We start from the raw sequence: 16031 nt of genomic DNA, 5'->3' as shown, positions 1-16031 counted from the left end.
CCATGGCGGCCATTTTGAAGTCAGCCATTATGAATCCAACTTTAATTTTTGCAATAGGAAGAGGGTCATTTGACACATCAAACTTATTGTGAATTTCACACGAAAAACAATGATGTGCTTGGTTCAATGTGCTGCCAATTGTATTGGATTGTCAATGCAACTCTCTTCTCCCACTCTTCACACACTGATAGCAACACCGCAGGAGAAATGCTATCACAGGCTTCCAGTATCCGTAGTTTCAGGTGTTGCAGAATGGGCAAAACAAAAATTGGAAAAGGACCCTCAGTTTATGCAGAAGATTTTGTTCAGTGATGACGAAAACTTTTATGTGAATGGTGAAGTTAACAAACAAAACCACCGCTATTGGTCTGACACTAACCCACATTGGATAGATCCCTGAAAGACTGTTGGAACACAAAAATTGATGGTATGGTGTGGTATATGGGGTACAAAGATAGTGGGGCCATTCTTCATCAATGGAAACCTCAAGGCCACTGGATATGCGAAATTGCTACATGATGATGTGTCTCCCTCTTTATGCACTGAAGCTGGCACGTTCCCTGAGTTTTTCCAGCAAGATGGTGCACCACCACATTATGGTTAATCCTCAGATTTCATGATGCCTTGCACACATTTAAGGCACCCAGTGCCAGAGGCAGCAAAACTACCCCAAAACATCATTGAACGTCCACCATATTTCACTGTAGGTAATGTCTTCCTTTCTTTGTAGGCCTCATTCCATTTTTGGCAAACAGTAGAATGATGTGCTTTACCAAAAATGCTCCATCTTGGTCTCATCTGTCCACAAAACATTTTTCCAGAAGGATTTTGGCTTACTCAAGTTCATTTTGACAAAATGTAGTCTTGCTTTTTGATGTCTCAGTGTCAGCAGTGGTATCCTCCTGGGTCTCCTGCCATAGCTTTTCATTTCATTTAACGGATAGTTCGCGCTGACACTGATGCTCCCTGAGCCTGCACGACAGCTTGAATTTCTTTGGAACTTGTTTGGGGCTGCTTATCCACCATCCGGACTATCCTGCGTTGACACCTTTTATAAATTTTTCTCTTCTGTCTACTTCCAGGGACATTAGCTACAGTGCCATGGGTTGCAAACTTCTTGATAATGTTGCGCACTGTGGACAAAGTCAAATCTAGATCTCTGGAGATGGACTTGTAACCTTGAGATTGTTGATATTTTTCCACAATTTTGGTTCTCAAGTCCTCAGACAGTTCTCTACTCCTCTTTGTGTTGTCCATTCTTAGTGTGGCACACAGACACACAATGCAAATACTAAGTGAACTTCTCTCCTTTTTATCTGATTTCAAGTGTGGTTTTTATATTGCCCACACCTATTACTTGCCCCAGGTGAGTTTAAAGGAGCATCACATGCTTGAAACAATCTTATTTATCCACAATTTTGAAAGGGTGCCAATAATTTTGTCCAGCCCATTTTTGGAGTTTGGTGTGACATTATGTCCAATTTGCTTTATTTTCCTCCCTTTTTTGGTTTTGTTCCAATACACACAAAGGCAATAAACATGTGTACAGCAAAACATGTGTTACTGCAATCCTTTTCTGAGAGAAATACTTCCTTTTCTTGAAAAAATGTTGGGGTGCCAACATTTACGGCCATGACTCTCTCTCTCTCTGTATATATATATATATATATATATATATATATATATATATATATATATATACATGTGTATGTGTGTGTGTATATATATATATATATATATATACATATATATATATATATATATATATATATATATGTACACATAAAATGTGTGTGTGTTTGTGTATATATATATACATATATATATATATATATATATATATATATATATATATATATATATATTGTGGTAAAGTGTACGGGAAAGTGGTTGGGGTGTATATTTCACCTTGTTTCCTCAGCCAGGCACAATAAATGAAATCCAGAAGGTTACATCCTGCTTTAGTCTGCTAGGGCTCTTTTGTTTAAGTTAGATGGGCTGGATTTCCTGGACTGGATGACAGGTTGGAAGTGGGAGTGCTCCAGTCCACACCCCTAGTCCACCATGGGTTTCCCTAATCCAAGGTGTTCTCAGGTGAGGCTTCCTGTGCTGATTGCTAGGGAGGAAGCCCTATGAGAAAAGGCTGGTCGGGTTTGAGTGCTGGAGAGACAGCCACAGCTAGAACAGCAGCTCCAACCTACCAGGTCTAAACCTTCCTCTATGGGCATTTTGTGATTTTGCTCAGGGCCAGACATTAGGCCCATAGTAGGATAAGTGAGGTATCCTGATATTTAGTTAGAGCCAGACAGGCTTAGGTTTTGTTGTTTTGTATGTACTGTGCTTTATGCCTGAAATCATTTAAATAAACATCCTCTTGTGAAACCTGCTGCCTGTGTGAATATTGCCATCGCCGACCCAACCATGTGAGCTGTTCCCTACAATATATATAAATATATATATATATATATATATATATATATATATATATATATATATATACTAGAGAGACAGTGTGATGCTTTTGAAACTTTGCAGCCACTTCTGACCACGGGTCAATAAAACACGTTTATTTCACCTACCATATATACTCGAGTATAAGCCGAGTTTTTCAGCACGATTTTTTGTGTGGAAAACGCCCCCCTTGGCTTATACTGGAGTGAACAAAAAAAACTTTCTGGCCTTTCAATCCCTTCTCACTGGTCTTCAACCTGCGGACCTTCAGATGTTTCAAAACTACAACTCCCAGCATGCCTGGACAGCCATCGGCTGTCCGGGCATGCTGGGAGTTGTAGTTTTGAAACATCTGGAGGTCTGCAGGTCAAAAACCACTGCCCGTGCCTTTGTCATCATCCAGACCCCCCTTTAGTTTTCTACTCACCTCCCCTCGGTGGGAAGGAAGGGTGAGCTGGTCCGAGCCATCTATGCTGCAGAGACCGTCCGTGCCAAGAGGCACATTGACAAATATGCTCTAAGGGAACTGAGCCTCGCTCAGCTTTAGAGGTGGATAGAGCTCTGGTGGAATGGGCTGTGAACCTTGGAGGTTCCAGATTAGCCACAGTATTAGCATCCTTGATGCATTCACATATCCAACGCCCCAATGTGGCTTGGAAGCTTTTTTCCCTTTATTTGAGCCCTGGAAAACTACAAATAAGTTCTCATCCTTACGAAAGGGAGCAGTTCTTTCAATATAAACCTGAAGAGTCCTTACAAGGTTAAGGTTGTTAAGATGACTTTCCTCACTTAGGGAGGAATCAGGAACATTTCTCGGTAAGGAAATCAACTGATTTCTGTTAGAAAAAGATGAAACTTTAGGGGGAAAATCAGGTAAGTACCTTAATAGGACCTTGTCCAGTAGGAACATTGTGTATGGCTCAGCCGACGAAAAAGCTTGCAGTTCTCCAAGTCTCTTGGCAGTGGTGATTGCAAGAAGGAAACAGACCTTCATAGAAAGAAATTTGAGTCCTGCATCCTGTAGGGGTTCAAAAGGAGGGAAACAAACATGCTTGAGAACAAGCCCAAAATCCCAAGAGGCAACAGGCTTAACAATTCTAGGACGCAGTCTAGAGATGGCTTTGATAAAACTTCCTACTTCAGGAACCTGGAAAAGTTTCCTTCCCAAAAAAGCTGACATAGCAGTAATTTGGACCTTCAGGGTATTAGGTGATAGACCTTTGTCGAATCCGTGCTGAAAGAATTCCAGAATTTGCGGTATCATGGGAGAGGAAGAGTCCAGCTGCCTAGCAGCACACCAAGCAGCAAATATTTTCCTTCTGGCATATGATTTATTGGTAGCCACACTCCTAGAGTGGGAGAGCGTTTCCAATATACTGTCCGAAAAACCCTTGGCCTGATCCTGTTTGACCTTCATTAATACCCTGGGTATCATGGAGGTTGGCGGAAAGATGGATGCCAGTCTGAAGTCCCACAGTATGGACATTGCGTCCACTGCCCAAGGTTGGTGCTCCAAATAGAGGGAGCAAAACCGTGGTAGTTTCTTGTTGAATCTGGTCGCCATCAGGTCGATCTCCGGAAGACCCCAAAGTTGGCATAACTGCTGAAACACTTGTGGGCATAGGGACCATTCGCCTGGAATTGCGCTCAGACTGCTCGGGCGATCCGCCAAGGTATTCTGGACTTCTCTCATATGGACCGCGGATAACCTTGTTACCCTTGTTTCCGCCCACTTGAAGATCATCCCCACTTCCTGAAGAAGTGCCTGAGATCTAGTACCTCCCTGCTTGTTGGTGTAGAACACTGAAGCCATATTGTCCGTCTGGACACGGACTGCTTTTCCGAAAAGGAGTTGTTCGAACTTCTTGAGGGCATAAAATATTGCTCTTAGCTCTCTGACATTGGAAGACAGGTTCAACTCTTCTGGACTCCATGTTCCTGAAATCGTAACGTCCGACATATGAGCTCCCTATCCTGAGCCGGAAGCGTCTGTGGTAATAATTGTCCAAACTGGATCTAGCAGAGACATCCCATCTCTCGGGTTGGCCCACCAATGGAGAGATTGTCTGGTGATAGTTGACAGAACATGCAGGGAGTCCAAACCTGAGATAGTCCGGTTCCAGATGTATAAGACCTCTGATTGTAAGGGTCTGATGTGCCATAGAGCCCAAGGAACTGCTTCCGCTGCTGATGATGATAGCCCCAGGAAACTCATTAGCGTTCTGGGGGGAACCTGGCGAGGTGTTCTCAGGAAATGGTATCCTCTCAGGATACTATCTTTTCTGGGTACAGAGAGGTACAATTTCATCTCCACAGAGTCTATGATGAACCCAAGGAATTGTTTGGTTGTGGTCGGGGTCAAATCTGATGTGTCCCAATTGACCAACCAGCCCAAGCTCTGGAGTAAATCCAGGGTAATCTGGACATGTTCCAGGAGAATAAGTCTTGTTCTGGCTATAAGGAGCCAGTCATCTAGGTATGGGATAACTCTTATCCCTGATAACCTGAGAACCGTCATCATGGAGGACACTACCTTGGTGAACACAAATGGAGCAGAGGTGATCCCAAATGGGAGGACCTTGAACTGCAGATGGAATAGAATCCCTCGGATCCTGTCCACAATCCTGAGGAACTTCCTGTAATCCTGATGGATTGGAATATGGAAGTAGGCATCCTTCAGGTCCAAGGATACCATGTATTCTCCTTTGGAGACAAGAGGTCTGATTGATCTGATAGTCTCCAACTTGAACTTTCTTTTCTGAAAGTGACGGTTCAAATATCTTAAGTCTATTATAAGACGGTGTTTTCCTGAAGGCTTGGGTACAAGGGAAACCGGGGAGTATACACCTCGGCCTTCTTCCAAGGGGGGAACAAGCTCCAGTGCGGCCAAGGAAATTAGCTCTAGAATAGAGCTTTCTAGCATTACTTGCTTTAGTTCTTGAAGAATCGCGGATATCTGAAATTTTTCTGGGAGCAGAGTAGTTAAGGGGAGAGGATAACTGTTTTTTATTATCTCTAACACCCAAGGATCCTTGATCCTCTGTGCCAAACCGGAAAAAATAAAGCAAGTCGGCTGCCTACTGGAGTAACGACCCCGTCAAAAGGGTTACCTTTTCTGTTCAGAAGCACCCTTATTCTAAATTACCCCTTCTAGAGGTCCTAGACCCCCTGCCATGAGTAAATATCTACTCTGTCTACCTCTTCTGGGAGGAGAATACTTCCTAGCGTATCTCTTAGAAGAATTAGGGGTAAGGGGCAAGGATTTCCCCTTCCTGTCTGACAACTCCTCCATTAGAGTATCTAACTCTGAGCCAAAGAGTTTGCCAGGGGTAAAAAGCATGTTACAGAGTTGGGTCTTGGAATAGCTATCTCCCGGCCAGGGACAGAGCCAAAGGGCTCTTCTGCCCGCAGTGGAAAGCCCTATGGTCTTAGCACCAAACTTTACTTGTTGGGATGAGGAGTCACATAGAAAGTCCATTGCCAAATTAATTTTCCCAAATTAGGCTAGCAAGTCCTCTCTAGGAACCCCCGAAAAGATGTTCTCCTGATGGCTATTAAGCCAAGTTCTCAAGGCCACCGCCACACCATTAGAGGCTACCGCCACTGAAGCCTGACTAGTTTCTGCTATATAGGTGCGCTTGAACGCAATCTCCATCCTTCGGTCAAGCGGATCCTTCAAATTTGAGCCATCCTCAGCAGGGAGCACCATACGTTTGGACATTTTGGCTATAGCCATGTCCACCTTGGGAGGATTTAACCACACCTTACATTGAGATCGATCAAGGGGGCACATCATTTTGTACCGCTTAGAGATTACCGGCGCCTTGTCCGCTTTCTCCCACTCAGCGGACATAAGTGCGGATAGCACATGATCCATTTGGAAGGACCTAAAGACCCTGGAGGTAGATGGGGCATCCTCCTTAGGCTTAGGCTGATTCTCAGCCTGTACAAATTTTAATAATTTCTGTGTCTTATCTGGTGGAAAGAAATTCTTGGAGGTGTCCTCAATGATGTCCTCATCCGAGGAATCGACCACGGGTTCCCTGTCCTCACCATCATCTACTTCCATAGGAGCAGGAGAGGGATGGCTGTAGCGAGAGCGCTTTCTGGGAGCGAGAAGGGAATCTTTAACCCCTTAAGGACTGTTTTTTTTTTCCGTTTTTGCATTTTAATTTTTTGCTCCTTGCCTTTAAAAAATCATAACTCTTTAAATTTTGCACCTACAAATCCATATTATTGCTTATTTTTTGCGCCACCAATTCTAATTTGTAATGATGTCGTCAGTCAATTTGCCCAAAAATCTACGGTGAAACGGAAAAAAAAATCATTGTGGGACAAAATTGAAAGAAAAATGCAGTTTTGTAACTTTCGGGGGCTTCCGTTTCTACATAGTAAATTTTTCGGTAAAAATGACACCTTATCTTTATTCTGTAGGTTCATACAATTAAAATGATACCCTACTTATATAGTTTTGATTTTGTCGTACTTCATGAAAAAATCCTAACTTCATGCAGGAAAATTAATACGTTTAAAATTGTCATTTCTGACCCCTATAACTTTTTTATTTTTCTGCGTATGGGGCGGTATGAGGGCTAATTTTTGTGCCGTGATCTGAAGTTTTAAACGGTACCATTTTCGAATTGATAGGACTTATTGATCGCTTTTTATTCATTTTTTCATGATTTAAAAAGTGACCCAAAATTTACTATTTTGGACTTTGGAATTTTTTTGTGCATACGCCATTGACCGTGCGGTTTAATTAACGATATATTTTTATAATTCGGACATTTCCGCACGCGTCGATACCATATATGTTTATTTTTATTTTTATTTACACTGTGTTTTTTTTATGGGAAAAGGGGGGTGATCCAAACTTTTAATAGGGGAGGGGTTAAATGATCTTTATTAACTTTTTTTTTCACTTTTTTTTTGCAGTGTTATAGCTCCCATAGGGACCTATAACACTGCACACACTGATCTTTTACATTGATCACTGGTTTCTCATAAAAAAACAGTGATCGAGGATTCTGCCGCTTGACTGCTCAAGCCTGGATCTCAGGCACTGAACAGTCATTCGGCGATCGGACAGCAAGGAGGCAGGTAGGGACACTCCTGCTGTCCTGTAAGCTGTTTGGGATGCCGCGATTTCGCAGCGGCTATCCCAAACAGCGCAATGAGCTAACCGGCATACTTTCCCTTTCACTTTAGACGCAGCGTTCAACTTTGAACGCCGCGTCTAAAGGGTTAATAGCGCCCGGCACCGCGATCAATGCCGCACGCTATTAGCCACGGGTCCCGCTATTAGCCACAACGGCCGGGCCCGACCCGCTATGACGACCCGCTATTATAGATCGGGTGCGGATTCATGACATTCCAGTACTTCATATGTCCTTAAGGGGTTAAGGTCCTTAATGGAATCCGTGACTAAGTCTTTCACCCAGACATAAACATCCCGGATATCTGGTTCCCCAGGTGAGGGAAGAGCAGGAGGTGGCCGACAGGCTGCACAGGTAGTGAATAGTGTTGAGCAGCATAGGCCATATTCAAATTCACGATATTTCGCGAATATATTGATTTTCGATTTTCCAATATATTGATATTGAAATTCGCATATTCGTAATATTCGCGTTTTATTTTTGCGTATGCGGAAATTAGCATATGCAAAAATTTGCATAAACCAAAATTAACATATGCGAAAATTCGCACGCCAGTCTCACACAGTAGTATTAGAGCCTTCTTTACACCACACAAGCTGGAAGCAGAGAGGAATGATCACTGTGATGTTTACTGTGAAAAGAAAATTACAAAAAAAAAAAAGAATATTCGTAATTACGAATATATAGCGCTATATTTGCACTAGTAGTGAAGTCACTCTCATCAGGCAAAGGTGTATTACACTTTCTAAAGGAAAGGTGGTGTGCCTTTTCCAGGGATTTACAGGCCCTAGACCCACCAGAATCTCTTGAAGACATCTAGAGAGAGAGAAAATAAATGTTTTCTCTAATTAATAACAAGAAAAAAGAAACAAAAAAACCTGGAGAAAAGCGAGGTTAGATCCAGGAACACACATCGTAAACTACGGGAAAAAAGATACGGAAGCACACTGACAACAAGGTGCACCAGCAAAATGTGTCAAGGCAAGCTGCAGACTCCGAAGAGACAGAGCTGCAGGTTTACCAGCTTTTTATAGTGTCTCCACTAGGAAGACACACCCCCTCCAGGAAGTTGCAAGTTACTTCTAAGGGAAGGGACAAACTTGATAAAAAGGATGTTACAACAACTATGCTGACTGATAGAACAATATTCTGCTAAGACAAGCAGTACTTTTCTCCTTTTTTTTTTAAAGAAAAAAGCCCAGCAATGCAGGATCGATCATGTGAGCATCACATGACCGCAACCCCGCCCCACAGCTTGGTAAGTACAGAGCGCGAGCAACGCACGCTCCCAAATGCTGGACAAAAGCGCTTCTGGAGAGACAGCAAGAAACATGCACGTGGCTCCAACGCCAGAGCCCAGGACGTGCCGCCGCCGTCACTACGCAGGTGAACTGTAGAGAGAGAACATAGTTCTCCAGACTGAAAAAAGCAATATAGCTCAAGAATCCCTCATCTCTCCCCCCCCCACCCCCCCAAAAAGAAAAGCAAGGGGGGAGAAATAATATAAGGGACAAGTTACGGACAGAAGATTCTGTCCAACCTAGGATTATCTCATTTTCGGCGATATATATCGTTTCCCTATCTGCCTCTATTGAATTCATTGTTGCTGCGTATCTGTGCTTCGACCGGTCATGTGTCTCTCACATGACTCTCCTCCGCTCGCGGTGCTTGTTGCGCAGCTGTTATTCATATTTACCCGCTCTCTGCTCTGTTACCTCACTCCGGCGTTCCTGTCAGCCAGCATTCAGTATCTGACAGAGCTCTGTCTAATGCCTGCTCTCCTCACTATGGGACTTCTCTCACAGCTTCGAGCTACTGCCGTCCCTCTCCACATTCTCATTGTGAATCCCCTTATCATAAAAAAATAGGTAATTCTGTCAATATATCATTAATACAATAAATACATTTATTTAATTAATTTTAACCCTTCACCTTCCATTATATATTTTTATGCTCATCTTCCCTCAGAAACCGGATCTCCATTATTAATAATGGTCACATCTATTCTATTACCTGCAATCAACTACTACATCTGGGTAAATTCTGAATAAATACATCAATAACATTTTTTATTATGTACTATATATATATATATATATATATATATATATATATATATATATAATTTGCATTGTTGTTTTCTATTTCTCTTCCTCCCCTCCTTCCTTAACCCCTTAAGGACCAAGCCATTTTTGACTGTAGGACCAGAGCGCTTTTTGCACATCTGACCACTTTCACTTTAAGCATTAATAACTCTGGGATGCTTTTACCTTTCATTCTGATTCCGAGAATGTTTTTTCGTGATATATTCTACTTTATGTTAGTGGTAAAATTTTGTCGATACTTGCATCATTTCTTGGTGAAAAATTCCAACATTTGATGAAAAAATAGAAAATTTTGCATTTTCTAACTTTGAAGCTCTCTGCTTGTAAGGGAAATAGACATTCCAAATTAATTATATAATGATTCACATATAAAATATGTCTACTTCATGTTTGCATCATAAAATTGACATGTTTTTACTTTTTGAAGACATCAGAGGGCTTAAAAGTTCAGCAGCAATTTTCCAATTTTTCACAACATTTTCAAAATCGGAATTTTTCATGGACCAGTTCAGGTTTGAAGTGGATTTGAAGGGCTTTCTTATTAGAAATACCCCACAATTAACCCCATTATCAAAACTGCACCCCTTAAAGTATTCAAAATTACATTCAGTAAGTGTGTTAACCCTTTAGATGTTTCACAGGAATAGTAGCAAAGTGAAGGAGAAAATTCAAAATCTTCATTTTTTACGCTCGCATGTTCTTGTAGACCCAGTTTTTGAATTTTTAAGGGATAAAAGGAGAAAAATCCTCTCAAAATGTGTAACCCAATTTCTCTCAAGTAAGGAAATACCTCATATGTGTATGTCAAGTGTTCGGGGGGCACAGTAGAGGGCTCAGAAGGGAAGGAGCGACAATGGGATTTTGGAGAGTGAGTTTTTCTGAAATGGTTTTTGGGGGGCATGTCACATTTAGGAAGCCCCTATGGTGCCAGAACAGCATTAAAAAAAACAACATGGCATACCATTTTGGAAACTACACCCCTCAAGGCACGTAACAAGGGGTCCAGTGAGCCTTAATACCCCACAGGTGTTTGACGACTTTTCGTTAAAGTCGGATGTGTACATGAAAAAAAATTTTTTCACTAAAGTATTGTTTTTTTCCAAAATTTACCATTTTTATGAAGGGTAATGGGAGAAAATGCCCCCCAAAATTTGTAGCCCCATCTCTTCTGAGTATGGAAATGGAAACTACACCCTTCAAGGAACGTAAAAAGGGGTACAGTGAGCCTTAACACCTCACAGGTATTTCACGACTTTTTGTTAAAGTTGGATGTGTAAATGAAAAGTAAAATGTTTTCAATAAAATGCTGTTTTTTCCCCAAATTTTACATTTTTTACAATGGGTAATAGGAGAAAATAACCCCCAAAATGACTCCATGTATGGACGTCAAGTGCTCTGCGGTCGAACTACAATGCTCAGAAGAGTAGGAGCGCCATTGAGCTTTTGAAGAGTGACTTTGTTTGGAATGGAAGTCAGTGGCCATGTGCGTTTACAAAGCCCCTTGTGGTGCCAGAACAGTGGACCTCCCCACATGTGACCCCATTTTGGAAACTACACCCCTCACAGAATTTAATAAGGGGTGCAGTGAGCATTTACACCCCACTGGCATTTGACAGATCTTTGGAACAGTGGGCTGAGTAAATGAAAAATTAAATTTTTTTTTCATTTTCCCATCCAACTTTAACCAAAATTTGTCAAACACCTGTGGGATATTAAGGCTCCCTATAACCCTTGTTACATTCTTGAGGGGTGTAGTTTCCAAAATGTGGTCACATGTCAGTATTTATTTTTTTGCATTTATGTCAGAACCGCTGTAAAATCAGCCACCCCTGTGCAAATCAACAATTTATGCCTCAAATGTACATAGTGCGCTCTCACTACTGAGCCTTGTTGTGTGCCCCCAGAGCATTTTACACCCACATATGGGGTATTTCCGTACTCAGGAGAAATTGTGTTAAAAAAATTTGGGGTCTTTTTTTCCTTTTACCTCTTGTGAAAATAAAAAGTAAAGTGCAACACCAGCATGTTAGTGTAAAACATTTTTTTTTACACTAACAGGCTGGTGTAGACCCCAACTTTTCCTTTTCATAAGGGGTAAAAGGAGAAAAAGACCCCCAAAAATTGTAGTGCAATATATGTGACCTTAAACTGTTTCCTTGAAATATGACAGGGCTCTGAAGTGAGAGAGTGCCATGCGCATTTGAGGACTAAATTAGGAATTGTAAAGGAATAGACATAGGGGTATTCTACTCCAGTGATTCCCAAACAGGGTGCCTCCAGCTGTTGCTAAATTCCCAGCATGCCTGGACAGTCAGTGGCTGTCCAGAAATGCTGGGAGTTGTTGTTTTGCAACAGCTGGCGGCTCCGTTTTGGAAACACTGCCGTACAATACGTTTTTCATTTTTATTGGGGGGGGGGGGGGACAGTGTAAGGGGGTGTATATGTAGTGTTTTACCCTTTATTGTGTTAGTGTAGTGTTTTTAGGGTACATTCGCACTGGCGGATGTTTACAGTGAGTTCCCTGCTAGGAGTTTGCGCTGCAGCGAAACTTACTGTAAACCCACCCGTGTGAATGTACCCTGTACATTCACATGGGGGGGGGGGGGGGGGGCAAACCTCCAGCTGTTTCAAAACTACAACTCCCAGCATGTACTGACAGACCGTGCATGCTGGGAGTTGTACTTTTGCAACAGCTGGAGGTGCACTGGTTGGAAAACCTTCAGTTAGGTTCTGTTATCTAACTCGGTATTTTCCAACCAGTGTGCCTCCAGCTGTTGCAAAACTACAACTCCCAGCATGTACTGATCGCCGAAGGGCATGCTGGGAGATGCAGTTATGCAACAGCTGGAGGGATCACAACTACAACTCCCAGCATGCTGGGATTTGCAGTTTTGCAACTTCTGGAGAGCTACAGTATAGAGACCACTGCAAATTGTGGCCCTCCAGATGTTGCAAAACTACAAATCCCAGCATGCCCAGATAGCAAACAGTTGTGTGGGCATGCTAGGAGTTATTGTTTTGCAAGATCTGGAGGGCTATCGTTTAGAGACTACTGTATAGTGGTCTCAAACTGTAGCTCTCCAGCTGTTGCAAAACTACAAATCCCAGCATGTCCAAACAGCTGTCTGGGCATGCTGGGAGTTGTAGTTTTGCAACATCTGGAGTGGTACAGTATAGAGACCACTGCATAGTGGTCTCAGACTGTAGCCCTACAGATGTTGCTAGGCAACTTATCGACTTCCATCGGATCCAGGGAGCCAGCTGCACGACATCGCCGCCCTCCGATCTCCGACACCGATCGCCTATTGGACTCCGGCCCCGGCCCCTTCATTTCCCCATCCTGCCCCGCCTATTGTGGGTGGGCAGAAGGGGGAAAACAAAAGTTACCCCCCCACCCCCGATCCGCTATTGGTCGTCGCGTCTATACTACCAAGAGCAGGGATAGGAGGGGTGACACCCATGCCACCTCACTCCTATCCCTTCAGGGGGATCGTGGGTGTCTTGGACAACTGCGATCCCCCTTATATTCCGGGTCACCGGGTCACCATAGACCTGTAATGACCCGGAATTGCGCAAATCGCAAGTGTGAATTCACTTGTGATTTGCGCCAATTTGCGCCAATCGCATTTGTGCGGGGTGACTGCTGATCGATATCAGCAGTCACCCAGATCCCCGCCCGGCGCGCAGCAGGGACCGAAATTCCCACGGACGTACGCTTACGTCCTTGGTCCTTAACTACCAGGGTGCTTAAACGTACGTGTACGTCCATGGTCCTTAAGGGGTTAATATCAATCCATATACAGTGAAATAACTTTTTTTCATAATACCCCCATTTTTATTCATATATTTAAATTACATCTACTGTCAGAATGTCTTCTCAAGATAAATCATCTGACAAAGATCTAGAGTACATTACTATTGACCAGATCCAAATGATGGTCAATGAATCTGTTTCACGTTCAGTACAAACAGCGGTTCAATCCGCTATTATTAATATGCAAGATTCTATTGCCAAAACAGTGGTTACTGCCATGACCAATCCCAACCCTTAGACACAACAAATTATATCTTCTCCTCAATCTGATACCTTCTGGTCTATAAAATACACTGTCCAGTCTTCTAAGGGTCGTAAACATACAACTAAAATGAGGCACTTAAGTCCTACCGACCACAGCTCTAAAAATATAAAAGACATCAGAAAAGAGCAGGTCAGGTTTTTTCTGATAGCCACTCACATGATAATGGTAAAATTACTCGTGTCAATATGGTGCACCCAGGACCCTCAACCCGTGAGGAAGAAAAGAAACGGGTCAAAAAAGTCTCAAAAAGAGTCAAACTTGACTAATTTCAGGAATCCTTTTCTAATGAATTTTCCTATTACGATTCAGAGGATTCTGACCAGAATGAGGAATTTCTTTTGGACACCTCTGACGAAGGTGAATCTGATATGCCTAATACGGTTACTTCTGATGAAGTTATTTTAGATGCAAGTGTTGTTCCTTTCTTCTATCCATCACACATCAAGCACCCCAGATCAGGGGAATGGCTACCCCAGCCACAGGTCTTTAAATATGTCTCATATTGGATTAGAAAATCCATTGATAGGACCACACGCAACAAATTAAGGGCAGAATGTCCACGTCCATCCTTACCCTTAAATGCTGCTATGATCCCTGATATTGACCCTATTCTGACCAGATAGTTAAATAAGATGGGTAAAAACCGTAAAAAAGGTCTGGACTGATCTTTTATGACATGCCAAGATACATTTGCCAAAATTCTTGACTTTGTAGAACAATCCTCTTCTACGGGTACTCCTGTAGATGTAGAGATCCTGAAAGGATGGGCACAACGTACAATATGCCTTTTTGGTAATGCAAATGCTGCATTATGTGCGGAGAAACGTTGCACTATTCTTATGAGATTGGATACTCAATTGACTCACCTGGCCACCAATGAATCCACATCCCCAACTGATGGCCTCCTTTTTGTTGAGGATATTATTAAAAACATATCGAAGTATGTGGGACTCTTCTAGTCCCTTAATAACGCTCAAACTTCCATTAAAAATTTTTTCCCCCCAAAGGTTTTTGGGAAGGCCGGGAGAGGAAGTGGCTGCTTTCCCGACTGCGGATCACAATTTACTTTACCCCAGAAAGGCCACTCACAATCCTATAATAGACCATCTTCCTTCCCCGTCCCATCCACACAACCAACCCCTTTCTTCCCTTACAGTGGTAGGCTTTGGTGAACAATTTTATAGAACCCGTCCATCTTCAGATAAATCTTCTTTCCCGATCTTCTCACATACTATTAGGAGGAAGGCTTCAATATTTTTTCCAAAATTTGAAACTATTGACTTCAGATATGTGGATTCTGAATACCGTAAAGGGCTTCAAGATAGACTTTATTTCACTCCCTTCACAACATCATCTTCCTCATCCAATACATTTCTCCCTAACAGATCAAAAGTTAGTGGATACAGAAATTAAGGAACTTCTGGACACAAATGCTATAATTCCCATTCCATCACACAATCAATGCTTCCTAAGCAGCATTTTCATTGTAAAGAAAAAAGATGGCAGGTATCGACAAGTCATTAACCTGAGACTTCTGAACGATTTTGTCATCTATCGTCACTTCAAGATGGAAGGTATACATCTTCTAAAGGACTTACTATTACAAGGGCACTGGTTGGTGAAAATAGATTTGAAAGATGCATATCTAACCGTTCCCATTCACCATTCTTCCCAACCCTTTCTCCAATTTCTTTGGCAAAATCAACTCTGGCAGTTCACATGCCTTCCATTTGGCCTTTCTTCAGCACCATGGTGCTTCACGAAACTAATGAAACCACTCATGGCTGCATTATGCTCTGCTAAGCTGAGCCACTGAGACTAAAGTAGAGCAGCCTGTCATCCCTACAGGTCATTATCATTATATGTTTACCTCTACCAAATTGTATGTATTATTTTGCATCCTTATTTCTACATTTGGACCTGACAAACATTTGCTCAGTGAGCACTCCCACCTATTTGGGCACCTGTTTGGGACTATAAAGAGGCACCCCATGACCATCATGCTCCACACATCTGCAACTGAGGAAGGGTGGTACAACACCCAAAACATGTCTTGCTCTTGATGTAGTCTGTTATTCTATTTTTATTTTTGTTTATTTAATAATCAAGTTTTATTGGACTAAGAGGATTCTCCTGACTTTTATTTTTTCCTCTGGACATAGCGCCTAGTGGGGATAGTTTTTTCTACTTCCTCTCCCTGCACCCTTCTTACTGGTTCCACGCAGTTAGCACTGGTCTGA

Source organism: Hyla sarda, chromosome 1 (genome assembly GCF_029499605.1).
Source record: "Hyla sarda isolate aHylSar1 chromosome 1, aHylSar1.hap1, whole genome shotgun sequence".
NCBI classification, from domain to species: domain Eukaryota; kingdom Metazoa; phylum Chordata; class Amphibia; order Anura; family Hylidae; genus Hyla; species Hyla sarda.
Note: the sequence above shows the minus strand (reverse complement) of the source record.